The sequence below is a fragment of the Rhinoderma darwinii genome, chromosome 3, assembly GCF_050947455.1.
Source record: "Rhinoderma darwinii isolate aRhiDar2 chromosome 3, aRhiDar2.hap1, whole genome shotgun sequence".
Classification (NCBI taxonomy): Eukaryota; Metazoa; Chordata; class Amphibia; order Anura; family Rhinodermatidae; genus Rhinoderma; species Rhinoderma darwinii.
The window spans coordinates 180,511,266-180,526,290 of record NC_134689.1 but is presented as its reverse complement, the minus strand read 5'-3'; the positions used below and the strand labels follow the sequence as shown (position 1 = coordinate 180,526,290).

Here is a 15,025-nt window from a genome sequence, read left to right as displayed (position 1 = left end):
GATCGCAGCCGTTTATCCCCAGTGACCGCTGCATTTGATTATTTTACAGAGGGCGTGAGCTCCCTCTGTCACCCATCAGCAGCCTGCAATTGCGGGCATCCGATGGTGTGCCATGGCAGCCGGGGGCCTAACAAAGGCCCCCAGGTTTGCCCTGGCTATATACCTATTCGGACGCGCCAGAGGCACGTCCTAATAGATGCCTGTCAGTACTATACGGACAGGCAATAATGCTCTGGTATACGAAGTATACCAAAGCATTATATATGCGATCTAAAGATGTGAAGTCTCCTAGTGAGACTGAAAAAATAATTAATGTGAAATAAAAATTAATTAGGTACACATTAAAAAAATAAAACCATTTTTTTGCCATAACGAAATTGTTTTATTTAGTAAAAGTGTAAACATAAAATACAAACTACACATATATGGTATCCCCGCAATCGTAATGACCTAAAAAATAAAGTTAGCATATTATTTAAACCGCATGTTGAACTCCGTAAAAAAACGCAAAAAACAATGGCAAAATTGCTATTTTTTCCCATTCCCCCTAAAAAATAATAATAAATAGTTAATCAAGAAGTCCCATGTACCCCAAAATGGTAGCAATGAAGTCCCGCAAAAAAACAAGCCCTCATATGGCGACATTGACTGAAAAATAAAAAAATTATGGCTCTTGGAAGGTGACTCTTGAAAGGTTAGTGACCATTTAAAGTTTGAGGTATTAGAAGTAAGTCTAATGGTCTGAGGCAAAGAAAACTGTGAATGAAAAAAGTCCTGGGGATGAAAGTGAGAGAGTGTGCTGAGGGAGAACAGTACCTGTAGGTCACTGGCCGAAGCAGCCACCATGGGTCGGTTGGTAGATGAGAATAATAATACATAAAATTGAAGAATTGTGTAGAGCTTTGTAGACTAGAACCAGTGTTTTATTATAGAAGAGACAATTAAATAGTATAGGGATTGATTCAAAGCAGAAGAAGCCAGAATGCTGAAGAAACGCGCGTCGGGTGCTTAGCACTTTTTATAATCCATGGTGCAATACCTGGCCATAGCTGCAAAGCAGAAATTCAATTGGTCACCAGCCTAACATTACTCTATAATCGGACCAACTGACAGCTGTCAGTCGTCCCACTAGCACAACAGTGCAGCTAGTAACACACCCCGCTGTGTCTCATACCAGCAGCTGGGTGTGATCCATTACTTACCTGCTGCATCGACTGATGATCACCGTTGGATAATCCACCACACGGTCTCCCCCACATTGCTGCTCCGTCCACCTTCGGGAGTAAAAGCACGTTTGTTACCTTGCAGGAATAACTCAGTCCTGCAAGGATATCCCGCTCATCTAGCGCTCAGTGTCTTGCCGCCCCGCTTCCAGGCACAGCACACATGCTGGGTCCCGCACTGTCGGGAACAGAGTCTGACTTTTAGATGACTCACTGACATCGCTGCCCCAGCTGACAGCTGGGTGCCGTTGTACTGTATCAGCCACAGCCATCTACCAGGCTGCTGCTCTGGCACTCAGGAGCAACATCGTGAGAGAGTAGTTGGCTGGTACACATTCATACCGTGCTGCTTACCAACCGCACGGCAGCACACTTATAAATAAATGTAACAACTAAATTTTACAGTGAGACAGCCTGACTGCATAATTGAACGTCTACCATATGTGATACAATTCACATGCTCACTGACCATCCTTGGGGGGTCCCTCATGACTGATTGTAATGACGGTAGTTTAAACTTATTCACACTGTGCTGCTTGCCAAGCCTTGGCAGCACAGAACTTCATGTGATTTCCATTGTGACCTAAGCTGGCAGCACACATTCTAATGTGAATTCACAGCACCACAAATTGCTGCACCGGTCATATGGCCAACGAGTATGTGAGTTTGGGGGTCACTCACACATACTCAATTGCACTATTGGATTTTTAGCTCAGTTATCAAGTTTAATGCATATTAATAAAAGTTAAATATTAATAGATCACACACTTTCCTCTTCTTCTTTCCTCCAACATATATTAATTCAAAGCATAACCATTTTAGAATAAACACTTCCTTACATATATATACTTTACTATACCCATAATTCAGGAAGTTCAGCTTGGATGCTGTACCCTTTTTTGCACTGAATTATTTAATCGAATACCAGTTAGTAATAAATTACTATACTGTACATACAAGGTGAGAAATGATTAGGGGCTGGAATAGCATTGACAATAAGGTAAGGATATACACAAGATGTTGACTAGATGAAGGAAACAGGATTTCCCAAAAGACTGAATGTAATAAATAAATGACTGATGTGAATAAGAAGGATGGAAGTTATGCAATCAGTGATGAAAGTAATAGGCCTCATGCACACGACCGTAGCCGCGTGCACGGCCGTGATTTTCGGGTCGGCCGGCTGCGGACTGTCAGTGGGCTGTCAGCCGCAGGCCGCCCGAAAATCGCGGGACATGCACATGGCCGCCACCATTGTTTTCAATGAGCCCGGACCGCAGAACAGGGCCGTAATAAGACATGCCCGTTCTTTCTGCGGTCCGGGCTCCCGGGCCGTGCAAGGACCGCAAAAACTACGGTCATGTGCATGGCCCCATAGAAAAGAATGGGGCCGCAATTCTCCCGTGGATTTTCGAGGGAATTGCGGCCGCAAAAACACGTTCGTGTGCAAGGGGCCTTACTGTGTAAACGGAAACATGCTGCCGACATAATAGAAATGTATAAGCGATCCTTTTAATGAACACTCGTCCCCATACATAGCTCCTTGTTAAAGGAGCAAACGAGCGCTGACCAATGAGCTGTCTTGTTGATCGGCTCTTGATTACATGGCCCACATCGGGCAGTGTAAGAGGACCCTTAGAGAAAGTTCTCTTTATGAAAAAACTGAAAACCCTACCTGCTGATGTTCTACCCAACTAGCACTTTAAAGAGAAGACAGCAGGGGTTCCCAGTGCTAAACTCCAAAGGTCTCTGACACAAAGTACATAGAAACCATGACAGAATAATGGCATATATTTCAAATATATTTTTTAAAAATGGTCTGATCGGTTTTCCTCGGAAAGCCGAGCGAGCGGTATACAGGCTCAATAGAAAGTATATGAGTTTGTACACCGCTCGCTCGGCTTTCCGAGGAAAGCCGACCAGAAACACGGTGGCATAGCGCTCGCCCGAGCACTTCTGCTGCTTTATTTTAGTGATCAGTTACACTTTAACAAAGATGTAAGACACACCTTAAGAAGTGCGGTTCCATGGGTTATATATTGCTTTCCAGCTCCATGTGTTGTCACCAGTAACAGACTGACAGTGCTTTTATTGCTGTTTACATATTGATACCACATTGGTATGGATTTGCATACTATATTGTAGCTCTATGCTCCAGGGATTTGCATTGTAACATATTGGTGCTTAATGAACTCTGAAAAAATAGATTTTCCACTGAGTAAATTAAGAAATGCATTATAGCAGTTAAAGCAATCTTAGGGGAAATCTAAGGCTTCCACTGCAGCACCATGCTTAGTAAGTAATAAATTACATGTTATACTTATTTGCCTTAATTCATGCTAATTTTGTCCAATTAATGTATCACAGTAATTCAGAAGCCTGTCACAGGAGAGCTAATTATTTATTGGATTTTTGTGTTCAGCTCCCTAGGAGTCTACTAGCAAACAAACTTGCGACTGTCTTTCTGTTTGGCCTTTAGTGGCCTTTTTACATCTAACTAAGGGCAACTAAAGTACTGTTTCTGTCATTAGTTAAAAAAGTGGCATATTTTTAATCCCTATTTATTTAAAACACTATTATGACAAATTACTTGTGCAGCAATACAATAAATGACTTCTTGTATCAATGTACACAGATACAATCTGCTGCAAATTTCTCATTATGCAAACTGAAAACACCAAGTCATTTGGAATCATCCTGTCATGCTGTCATGACTTCACATTGTCATCATAAATTATTTGGAAGAACTTATATAGGGTGAAATATTTTATTTAAATTACGTGATAAGAAAATAATGAGGTTAATACATGGACAAATCATCAAACCCCAAGGTATTTCTTATTTTTCTTTAGAAATGCTTGCAGCATTGAATTTAGAAGTGAATCCCGAATATCTTATATTTAAGTGTTTGGGGCCTTCAAGTCGTCAGTGAAAAAACACTTATCTTGAGTATTATATTCTCCCTGTATTTGTGCATGTGACTTGTGGTCACTTTCCTTTCCTCTTATAACCTAAGAACAGGTTGGTTAATTGGCCTCATAGGCAGGAACGTGGTTTGTAATCACTAAGGGTGAGAGAAACTATTCGCTCAGTTCGGGATTCGCAGTGAATGTTCGCAGTCCTGAAAAAGTTACAATTTGCCATCAGAAAATCGTGAAACTGAACAGCCAATGAGGAGGTGTTGTGTCACATCACTAAGCCCCTGTATTAGTCAAAGCCTGCATGCTGCACAAACTGGCTGAGACCCCTTTCACACCAAGTTTATGGGCTATGTCAGGAAGAAGCATATGAAAAAAGTATCCTAGCCAGTACTATTAGCATATATATTTTTTGTACATCCAAAAATCAAACTCAAATAATTTAGGTGCAATTATGATGCTGCATCGAAAGGGTTCCTGTCCTCGCCATTATTTGATGTCTACCTGTGGCAGGCCCAAAGTGCTAAATGAAAGATTTAGGCCTTCTTCCCTTTAACTGCCTGCATCCACATCCCTGGCCCAATTTTGAAAAAAAAATGTGTATTCCTGGTACCAAAATAACCTACACTTCAAAACCGTACCCAGTTTTACCAGAAATTGAATATTTTTTTTCCAGTATGGTTTTTGGCCACAAGTTATTTACAGGTAAAACACACTACAAACACAGGTTTCACCTAAAAAAAAAATGCATAAAAAGCGCTAATTTGTAGTAAAGTCACATGTCATTTTGCAGCACAGTTTTTTACAGTGGGAAACACTACCACTAGGTATCAAGCACGCTTAAAATCAGGTACACAAGATCAGGAGAAATTATTAAAATATGGTTAGAGAGGATCTTAGATGAACCTGTCTTATTTAAACCTCGGGCATTTAATTTGGTTTGTTCTATGTTGTTAAAATGTGTGATGTTACTATACCTGGTGGCCTGATGATATCCAAAGAACTATTGTATCTGAAGTCTTCATAAAGAATGTTATGAGTCTGGAAAGGGATTGAAATTGATCGACAAGCATTTGGACATTTATCATTACACTGTCTAGAAGATCCTCTATAAGTGCAGAAGATTTCAAATAATTGCCTACATGCCCAGGCCCAACCATCCCAGCAAGTTCAACCCGAGAGAAGAATGCAATAACCTCAAGAACCCTCGATTTTTATCATAGGAATCTACAGGCAGCTCTCAACACTATTGATGTCAAAGTGCATGAGTCTACCATTAAAAAGAGGCTGCACTTGTGAGAAGTGCCAGGAGGAAACATTGTATGTCCAGGAAGAACTTCAGGGAACTTCAACAGGACTTCTAAAATTATGTGCACTTAACAAACAAGGCAAATATAGAGTTATTTGACCATAGTACCACAGGACATGTTGGGTGAAAACAAAAGAGAGTATTTCACCAGAAGAACCTGATACCAGCTTTAAAGCATGGTGTAACAATGCTCGTCCTCACGTTTGACATCCAATAGGCGAGGCAACGACGCAGTTCACAATAAGGGTAAGTCCACACATAGCGTAAACACTGCGGAATTTCCCCAACGGATTTCATTGCCGAAAATCTACAGCATATTACAGTAGTAGCAGAGTGGATGAGATATTGAACAAATCTCATCCACACGCTGTATAAAAAAACTTGCGTAAAACCGTTCATAAATTGACCTGCGGTTTTTTTAATCCACAGCATGTCAATTTATGCTGCGGAATCGTTGGCTTTCTGTTGCAGGTTTTCCTCATTGAATTTAATTTAAAACCCGCAACAAATAGCAGATGTTGCGGTTTATGTGGCATAAAACCTGTGGTTCCACCGCAAAAATCGCAACTCAGAAAAAAAAGTCTATACTTAAGCAGATTTCTATGCTCCTGCATCCAGCCGAGCCTCCAGGGATAACATTTCATCCCCTGTGACTGCTGCAGCCAATCACAGGGTGCAGCAATCACATGGGATGAAACATCATCCCAGGAGGCAAGGCTGCAGAATGGGCTTTTTTTTTTTTAACCCTGCTATTTTCCAATTTGGTGTGGTTTTTCGGCTGGAATTCCCTGCTGGAACCAGGGCAGATACACTTCTAACTTTTACGCATCGTATTTGCCCTGTCTGAACATACCCTTATAGTCAGTTGTAATGCAGAGTTCATATAACTTTTAGGAGTTTCACTTCAAGGAGTTGTAGAGCAGCGAGCTGAAATAAGAAACAGTCGTAATTGGGTTGGTGCAGGCTAACCAGGGGTGCAGAGTCTATGGAATCCCATGGTCTTCACCCTGAACTCCTGCAAGGGGGTGTGGATATTGTAGCAGGGGAATTCCCAGGTCACGGTCCACAGGATTGTCCCCAAATAATGACTGAATGGGTACAATGGAGAGAGGGATAAACTGTGACCAGATGTATGCAAAGTAAGGTACACAGGGACGGAAGATCAGCCGTGGTCAGATGCATGTACAATCACTGACTGATAACCAAGAGCAGGAAACACCTAGCTGGTACAAAGCTATAACAAACAAGGCTCTCTGTAGCAGAGCGGTCAAGGCTGCAAAGCAAAACTATATATGAGCAAATTAAATTTACATAAATAGAATTTGGTCAGAATTTCCCAACAGTTTTGGATTCTGTGATTTCCAAAACTTTTGGAGTTCAAGACACAAAAATCACTGCAAAATGGCTATTTTTTTGATTGATAATTTAGCCACGGTAGATTTAGAGAGTGACCGGTGAGATTGAATATAGCAATAGAATTGTGTCTGAAAGACCATCATTTTGGCAGAATGGAAAGAACGTCTCACTCTCTGCGATTATATCTTATAAAACTTAGCATTATTTCTTTCATGAATAAAATTAATTGTTTATTCTCAGTAACAGATCAACTGGCTGGTTCCCGTTATACTTTCCAACTTTAAAACAAATATATTGAGGAAGGAATAGTGTATAAAATATAACTTTTAATTTTACCCATATAAAATGGAATAGCAATATCAGTATGAATTATACTCTTATAGTGTATGGCATATACAGCACTCGGTATTCAGCTTGGTGAATACTTAATTTACATTCCTTCACATATACAGCAGGGTTGCTCAGGATCATTGGAGTTACACAATGGTATTCTGCCTGTCCTTAAGCCTAGTCTTAAACCCTGACTGTTGACAACACACCGGGCACTCGTTTCTTTAAAGCACGACCATGTTGTCTCTGGAACCTGTCCCTATGATTCAGTCAGTTTTCCTAACTAAAGCTCCTGCTCCTACGCGTTTCACCAGTTTATACTGGCTCGTCAGGGAGATATTGAGCATAACGGCTTGACAGATAGTGTGGCAATGGCAGCGAGCGCTTGGAAACACGCTCTTTTTGTATATGAATTAGCTCCGCCTCTTCTGGGGGCTCGGTCATCGGACATCCAATCAGATAGGAGCGCTACTACGTCATCACTCTCCCATTGATGTTGCGTCCTCACTACCTCCACAGTGGGCTGGATTATCGGTATCGTATAGAGGATTAATTCAGCCATACCCCTATTGGCTTTTTGCTTTCCTAAATCATAGTTGCTTTATTAAATTAATTAACCTCATAAGGTATATTAGATGGTATTAAATACAATGTCTGAAAATTAATTTAGTGGCGAGATGAGTAGATGTCTTAGTAGTTTAGACAGTCATGTATCTTCTGGGCTTTCTACCTAATTCTGACATTGCAGGTACTAGAGCGTCACTCAAATGCAAAGACCGCTATTCTAAATAGTACAGTATGGTGTGTCTTCTATATTCTGTTTATACTGACACCTTTCATTACTCCCTAAATCCTTCTTCCCTCCAATGTGTATCTAGTAACTTTTAGATGCCATTCTGTGTACTTAGATATTGGGTATAACCCAAATGTTAGAGGAAACAGGCATAATTAAGATTTTTATGCAGGCCTTTTGGGGTCACTGATCTCATTCTATGAATCCAACGACTCTCCACTTGCAACAGAGCCCTATCCCAATTACCACCTCTTGGGTTAGGCTCGATGTATTGTATTCCCTGAAATGTAATGACCTTAGGGTTACCTCCATTGCATTGCCCATATGTGTCTAGCAATTGACGTGTCTTTTTTTAAGGATGTCGTTGTAGTGATCCCTTATGTGTCTCCTAAATTCACGTTTAGTTTTGCCTATATAATCCATAGGGCATGTACATTTGGCCATGTATATGACCCCTTTTAATAGACAGTTAATGAATTCTCTATTAGTATATTCTCTGCCAGTTGTTGTGCTCATAAAGGTCTTGGATACTAATATGGAGTCGCAAGCCAAACATTTGCCACATTTGAAGGTCCCTAAAGGACTTCTGTTAAGCCAGCAGTCATTTGGAGGTGCTGGTTTATAGTGACTCTGTACCAGTTTGTCTCTGAGACTTTTATTTCTTCAGAAGGTACTCAGAAGTCTTTCACCTAGTAGTTCCTTCAAGACAGCATCCTCCAGGAGGATCCCCCAGTGTTTCTTGATAACCCCTCCAACTTGTTCATGAGCCCCATCGTATGTCCCTATGATACGCATCTATTTTTGTCAGGTACTTTTACTTTGGGCATTAGTAGGTCACTCCTTTTGGTTTTAAAACCAAAAGGAGTGACCTACTAATGCCCTAGGGTTATCCAGAAACATGGGGGGGATCCTCATGGAGGACGCTGATTTGAAGGAACTACTAGGTTAAAGTACTCTGATTACCTTCAGAAGAAATAAAAGTCTGAGACACAAACTGGTACAGAGTCACTATATACCAGCACCTCCAAATGACTACTGGCTTAACAGAAGACCTGGGAACCTTTGTTAGGCCCCCGGCTGCCATCGATTCCCATCTGCACCCTGAGATGGAGTCTTGTAGAAGCCGATGGGGTGGCAGAGGGAACCTCCTCTCTCTAAAAACACTTAGATGCCCTGGTCGTTATTAGTTTTTAATTCATACTTTAGAAAATGGTGGCATTGTGCCAACCTTTGGTGAGGCCAGTAAGCTAATTTAGTCAGTTCTTGCTTGTAAGCTAGGACAAAGAGGGAAATACAGTAGCGACAGAGAAATGGACACAAAATAGAAACTTCAAATTTCTAACTTTCATAGCAGTCATCAGCGAAGTCAATACAGTACCATTCTTGCAATAGAAATCAAACCATTAGGTTTAAAGGAGAAATATGGGCATATTGATTTCCTCATAGAAGCCAATGAGAAAGTTTAAACTGCTAGATTCATTATACTGGGGTAATAGCAGTTCCAATGTGGCATTGGTGCTCCCTACATACTGTAACAATTGAGCTCTGACATTGTTTCCATTTATAGATTGTATTAGCTAAATTATAGCTACCAACTTTATTATTAAGAAGGTTAATGTGGTTTCTGGTTTCCCAAAGTTATTGCACTGAATAGAAAATTAAATGCACTTAAATTATTATTTGTCAACATAAGAAACACATATACAGAACTAACAATAGGGTGCGTATATTGAAATGTGTATTATGTACAGAATAATAAAATATCTGTCGATATATGACCTACAATTTTGCACTTTTAAATAAATTTTGCATTGTGTATATGATTATACAGCATTCTTTTGTTACTGCAGAATAATTTAGATGCTGGGAAAATGGACTGCAGCTAACTAGTCCTGGCAAGGATAGTTGAAAATGCTAATTCACTGTTTTCATCTCTTTTACTATAGTGCAAAAGAAAGAAAAACATGAAATAAAGCCCAAAAATGGTTAAAAGGAATAATAAACATTCAGTTCATTTTTTATAATTAGATTAAAACCTAATGGTTATAATAAAGTCATATGATCTTTTGCATTACGTTACTAAATAAACACATAAATTACTTTTTCAAAATCCAAAGATCCAAAGAAACTTCTAAGCCAAGGAATAACACAGGCTATATAAAATTGCTTACAAAAATAAATTCAACTTAGTACAATTAAGTAAAACATTATAGGCAAAATTTATAAAGCCCTCTACAACAGTTTGTGACTTTTCAAATTTTTCGCCACCACTGACTCCTTTCAAAAAGTGGGTGGGGCTTAGTCAGAAGAGGCAGGGCCATTGCAACGCTGGCGTAAATAAAGAATGAAACTACTCCAGCTCATATATGGGGTAGATTTGATTTTCTGACACAGACTGCTAGAGATGCGGCTATTTTATGAAGAGACGTGTGCTTCTTTACAAATTAGGTGCATATTGCTTCAAGATTTTAGATAAAGACTGGTGTATAAACAGGCCAATTTTTATAAATTGTCCCCAGTGAGCAAGTGTCCATAACTCCCATACAACAGATGTGGGCTAGGCACTTTGAGATCATTATACCGTGTGGGGAGCACTATGGGGCATTATACTGTGGGGCACTAGGGGAAATTTTACTGCGTGGGGGGGCACTAAGAAGGCATTATACTGTAGGGGCAACATGGGGGCATTATAATGTGTGGTGGGCACTATGGGGCATTATACTATGGTGGGAACTATGGGGCATGCTACTGTGAGGGGAGGCACCATTGTATCATAATACTGTGTGGTGGGGCACTATAGGAACATGATACTGTGTTTGGGAACTGTGGGGGCATTATACAGTGGGGGCACTATAGGGGTATATGATGTGTGGGTAGGCACTAAGGGGGCATGATACTGTGTGGGGGCAATATGGAGGTATACTCTGAGGGGGAGTACTATGGAAGCATTATACGCTAAAGGGGAGCCCTATGTGAACATTATACCGTGTGGGGGTAATATAATGTATGGGGGCACCATGGTGGCATTATACAGTGTGGGAGACACAATGGGGGCATTATACTGTGTGAGGGGCTATATATAGGTACATAATATGTATCCATACCAGGGGCATTGCTAGGGTCTTAAAAGATCACAATCCCCAAGACATATCATTGCCCCATCCAAAAAAATAAAATATATGTTTATCTATCTTGGAAGCAGCCATGATTAAGAACGCGTAGGCTTCTTCAATTTCCCTCACATCTCTCCTAAGCACCCCAGGACATCATCCAGATTGATCCTTATTTTAAAACATCTCCATTAAACTTGGAACAAGTTCCTTTTTATCCACAGCAACGCTGGATCCACTCCGTCTTTGTCTTCTATTGAATATACATCGCGTGCCGACGCGAGGATCCGTGCGGTGACTCAAGTGCAAAATCTACACACAAAAGGTGAGCTGGAGGTTTAGTCTCCCCCTCTTTTTTCTATAAGACTACGACCCCTATAGCTATACCACTGGATAGAATTAGATACATTGTCTCAGCAGACAGTATCACACATGATAGGATTAGCTACAGCAGCTCAGCAGACAGTATTACACAATAGGCTTGGATATCGTATCTCAGCATTCAGTATCACAAATGATAAGATTAAATACAACAGCTCAGCAGACAATGTCACACAACAGGCTTAGATACAGAGGCTCAAATGACTGTATCAGAAATGATAAGTTTAGATACATCGGGTCAGCAAACAGTATTACATGTGATTGGCTTAGATACCAGGCCCCAGCAGCCAGTATCATACATGATTGTAATGATGGGGGTGGGGAAACAGACAAGTGAGCCCTAATCTACCCGCCACTCAGTCCCTGCCTAACTGCAACGACCCGCCCTAGGTGACTGGGTACAACTGGGCGACGGTCCCTACGCTCAATAAGTGCACGACAGACAAACAGACAAGGGTACACAGAGCCAAGGGAAATGTGGCAGTTGCCCACGGTAACACCGTGAGCAACAAGAGTAGTGAACGAGCCGAGTCAAACCAGGAGTGTACGAGGTACCAACGCAGAGCAGGAGAGTAGTAAACAAGGCGAGTCAAACCAGGAGTGTACGAGGTACCAAACGCAGAGCAGGAGAGTAGTCAGTAAGCCAGGGTCTGTATGAAGCAGGGACAAATAGTTCAAGAAGCTGCAGCAGGGCCAGGAAACCAAACGAGAAGAATCACAAGCAAGGAGGAACAGGAAAGGCAGGTATACATAGACAGAGGGCAGGAGCTAGCTCCGTCTGGCCAAGCTGTGATAGGCTCTCCCACTCCTAAGCCTGCCATCCTGAGTGGTGGAAGATGGAGTCAGTCTCACAGACATAGAAGCAGGTGCAGACTGATTACCTTTGGGCGTTGACACAGAAGCTGTGCCTGGCAGATCCTTTACAGTACCCCCCTTTTATGAGGGGCCACCGGACCCTTTCTAGGTGGACCTGGTTTATTGGGGAAACGAAGGTGGAACCTCCTGACCAATACCCCAGCGTGAACATCTCGGGCGGGTACCCAAGTCCTCTCCTCAGGCCCGTATCCTCTCCAATGGACCAGGTACTGGAGGGAGCCTTGGACCATCTTGCTGTCCACAATCTTGGCCACCTCGAATTCTACCCCTAAGGGGTGATAACGGGGACAGGAGGTTTCCTCGAGGGAGCCAAGGACGGGGAGCAGCATTTAAGGAAGGAGGCATGAAACACGTCGTGTACTCGAAAAGATGGGGGCAACTCCAGTCGGAAGGAGACAGGATTGAGGACTTCAATGACCTTGTACGGCCCTATAAACCGGGGAGCAAACTTCTTGGACGGGACTTTAAGGCGCAAGTTCTTAGACGATAGCCACACCAGATCCCCGACCATAAACAAGGGGTTAGCAGAACGTCTTCTATCTGCCTGAGTTTTTTGTATGCTCTGGGACGCCTCTAGGTTCTTCTGAACCTGGGCCCAGACTGTGCACAGTTCCCGATGAACGACCTCTACCTCGGGATTGTTGGAACTACCAGGTGAAACCATGGATTAAACCCAAAATTACAGAAAAAGGGGGAGACCCCTGACGAGTTACTGACCCGGTTATTAAGGGAAAATTCGGCGAGGGGAATGAAGGAGACCCAATCATATTGACAGTCAGAGATAAAACACCTTAAATATTGTTCTAGAGACTGATTAGTCCTCTCAGTTTGGCCATTAGCTTCATGATGGAAGACAGAGGAGAAGGACAGATCAATCTCCAACTTTTTACAGAAGGCTCTCCAAAACAATGAAACAAATTGTACCCCTCTGTCAGAAACAATATTGACAGGGACCCCATGGAGATGCAGGATGTGTTTGACAAACAAGGTAGCTAACGTCTTAGCATTGGGTAGTTTCTTGAGGGGCACAAAGTGGCACATCTTACTGAAGCGGTCTACTACAACCCACACCACCGACTTGCCTTGAGATGGAGGCAAATCGGTGATAAAATCCATGGAGATATGGGTCCAAGGTCTCTGGGGAATGGGCAAAGCCCGCTGGTCAGGACCTGGGAGTCTTGGACATAGCACAAACTTCACAAGCGGCGACGTAGGCCTTAACGTCTTTAGGCAACCCAGGCCACCAATAGTTTCTGGCAATGAGGTGCTTGGTACCCAGGATGCCTGGATGACCAGATAGTGCGGAGTCATGATTTTCCCTAAGTACACTTAGCCGGAATTGCAGGGGAACAAACAGCTTGTTCTCAGGAAGGTTCCCGGGAGCTGAACCTTGATCAGCCGCAATTTCAGAGACTAAATCAGAATCAATAGAGGAAATGATTATACCTGGAGGCAAAATACCAGCAGGATCTTCCTCCAAAGGAGGGCTGGCCATGAAGCTACGCGACAGTGGATCAGCCTTAATATTTTTAGACCCAGCCCTATAGGTAACCAAAAAGTTGAATCTGGTAAAAAATAACGCCCATCGAGCTTGTCTCGGGTTTAGCCTGCGGGCAGATTCTAGGAAAACCAGATTCTTGTGGTCGGTAAGGACCGTTACCTGGTGCCTAGCCCCCTCCAGGAAGTGGCGCCTCTTCAAATGCCCATTTAATGGCTAAGAGTTTGCGGTTGCCAATATCATAGTTACTCTCAGTGGGCGAAACCTTCCTGGAGAAGTAGGCACAGGGGCGGAGATGGGTGAGGGACCTGGTACCCTGGGACAAGACAGCCCCCACTCCCACCTCGGACGTGTCAACCTCCACGATAAATGGCTCCATTTGGTTGGGCTGTACCAGCACCGGGGCCGAGATAAAGCACTTTTTAAGGATCTCAAAAGCCTGGACAGCCTCAGGAGGCCAGTGGAGGAGATCAGCACCTTTGCGAGTGAGATCCGTAAGAGGCTTAGCGATGACCGAGAAGTTAGCGATAAATCTTCTGTAATAATTAGCGAATCCCAGAAAGCACTGTAACGCCTTCAGGGAGACAGGTTGGACCCATTCCGCCACAGCCTGGACCTTGGCGGAGTCCATGCAGAATTCATGAGGAGTGAGGATTTGACCCAAAAATTGTATCTCCTGCACCCCAAACACACATTTTTCGGTCTTCGCAAAGAGTTTGTTTTCCCGAAGGACTTGGAGCACCTTCCTGACATGCTCAATGTGGGAGGACCAGTCCTTGGAAAACACAAGTATGTCATCAAGGTACACTACAAGAAATACCCCCAGGTAATCTCTTAAAATCTCATTTATGAAATTCTGGAAGACCGCGGGAGCATTACACAACCCAAAGGGCATGACGAGGTATTCGAAATGACCTTCGGGCGTGTTAAACGCAGTCTTCCACTCATCCCCCTCTTTGATGCAGATAAGGTTATACACCCCCCGTAGATCAAACTTAGAGAACCATTGGGCCCCCTGAACCTGATTAAGGAGATCAGGAATCAAAGGAAGGGGATACTGGTTCCTTACCGTGACCTTATTCAAGTTATGGTAGTCAATGCATGGCCTAAGACCACCATCCTTCTTCCCTACGAAGAAGAAGCCAGCACCTACCGGAGAAGTAGAGGGGCGAATGTAACCCTTGGCCAGGCATTCCTGGATATACTCTCTCATGGCTTCACGCTCGGGACA

The 15,025-nt window shown here is 42.7% G+C and overlaps 1 long non-coding RNA gene across 2 annotated transcripts in view; it reads right to left on the bottom strand.

The window, feature by feature from the left end:
• The window catches only part of LOC142747929 (uncharacterized), a 29,746-nt gene extending 27,964 nt beyond the window's left edge, over positions 1-1,782 (bottom strand). For both annotated transcript variants that reach the window (XR_012882095.1, XR_012882096.1), the window contains exon 1: positions 1,693-1,782. This is a non-coding gene — a long non-coding RNA (uncharacterized LOC142747929). The remainder of the gene's footprint in view (positions 1-1,692) is intronic.
• Positions 1,783-15,025: the final 13,243 nt, after the last annotated feature.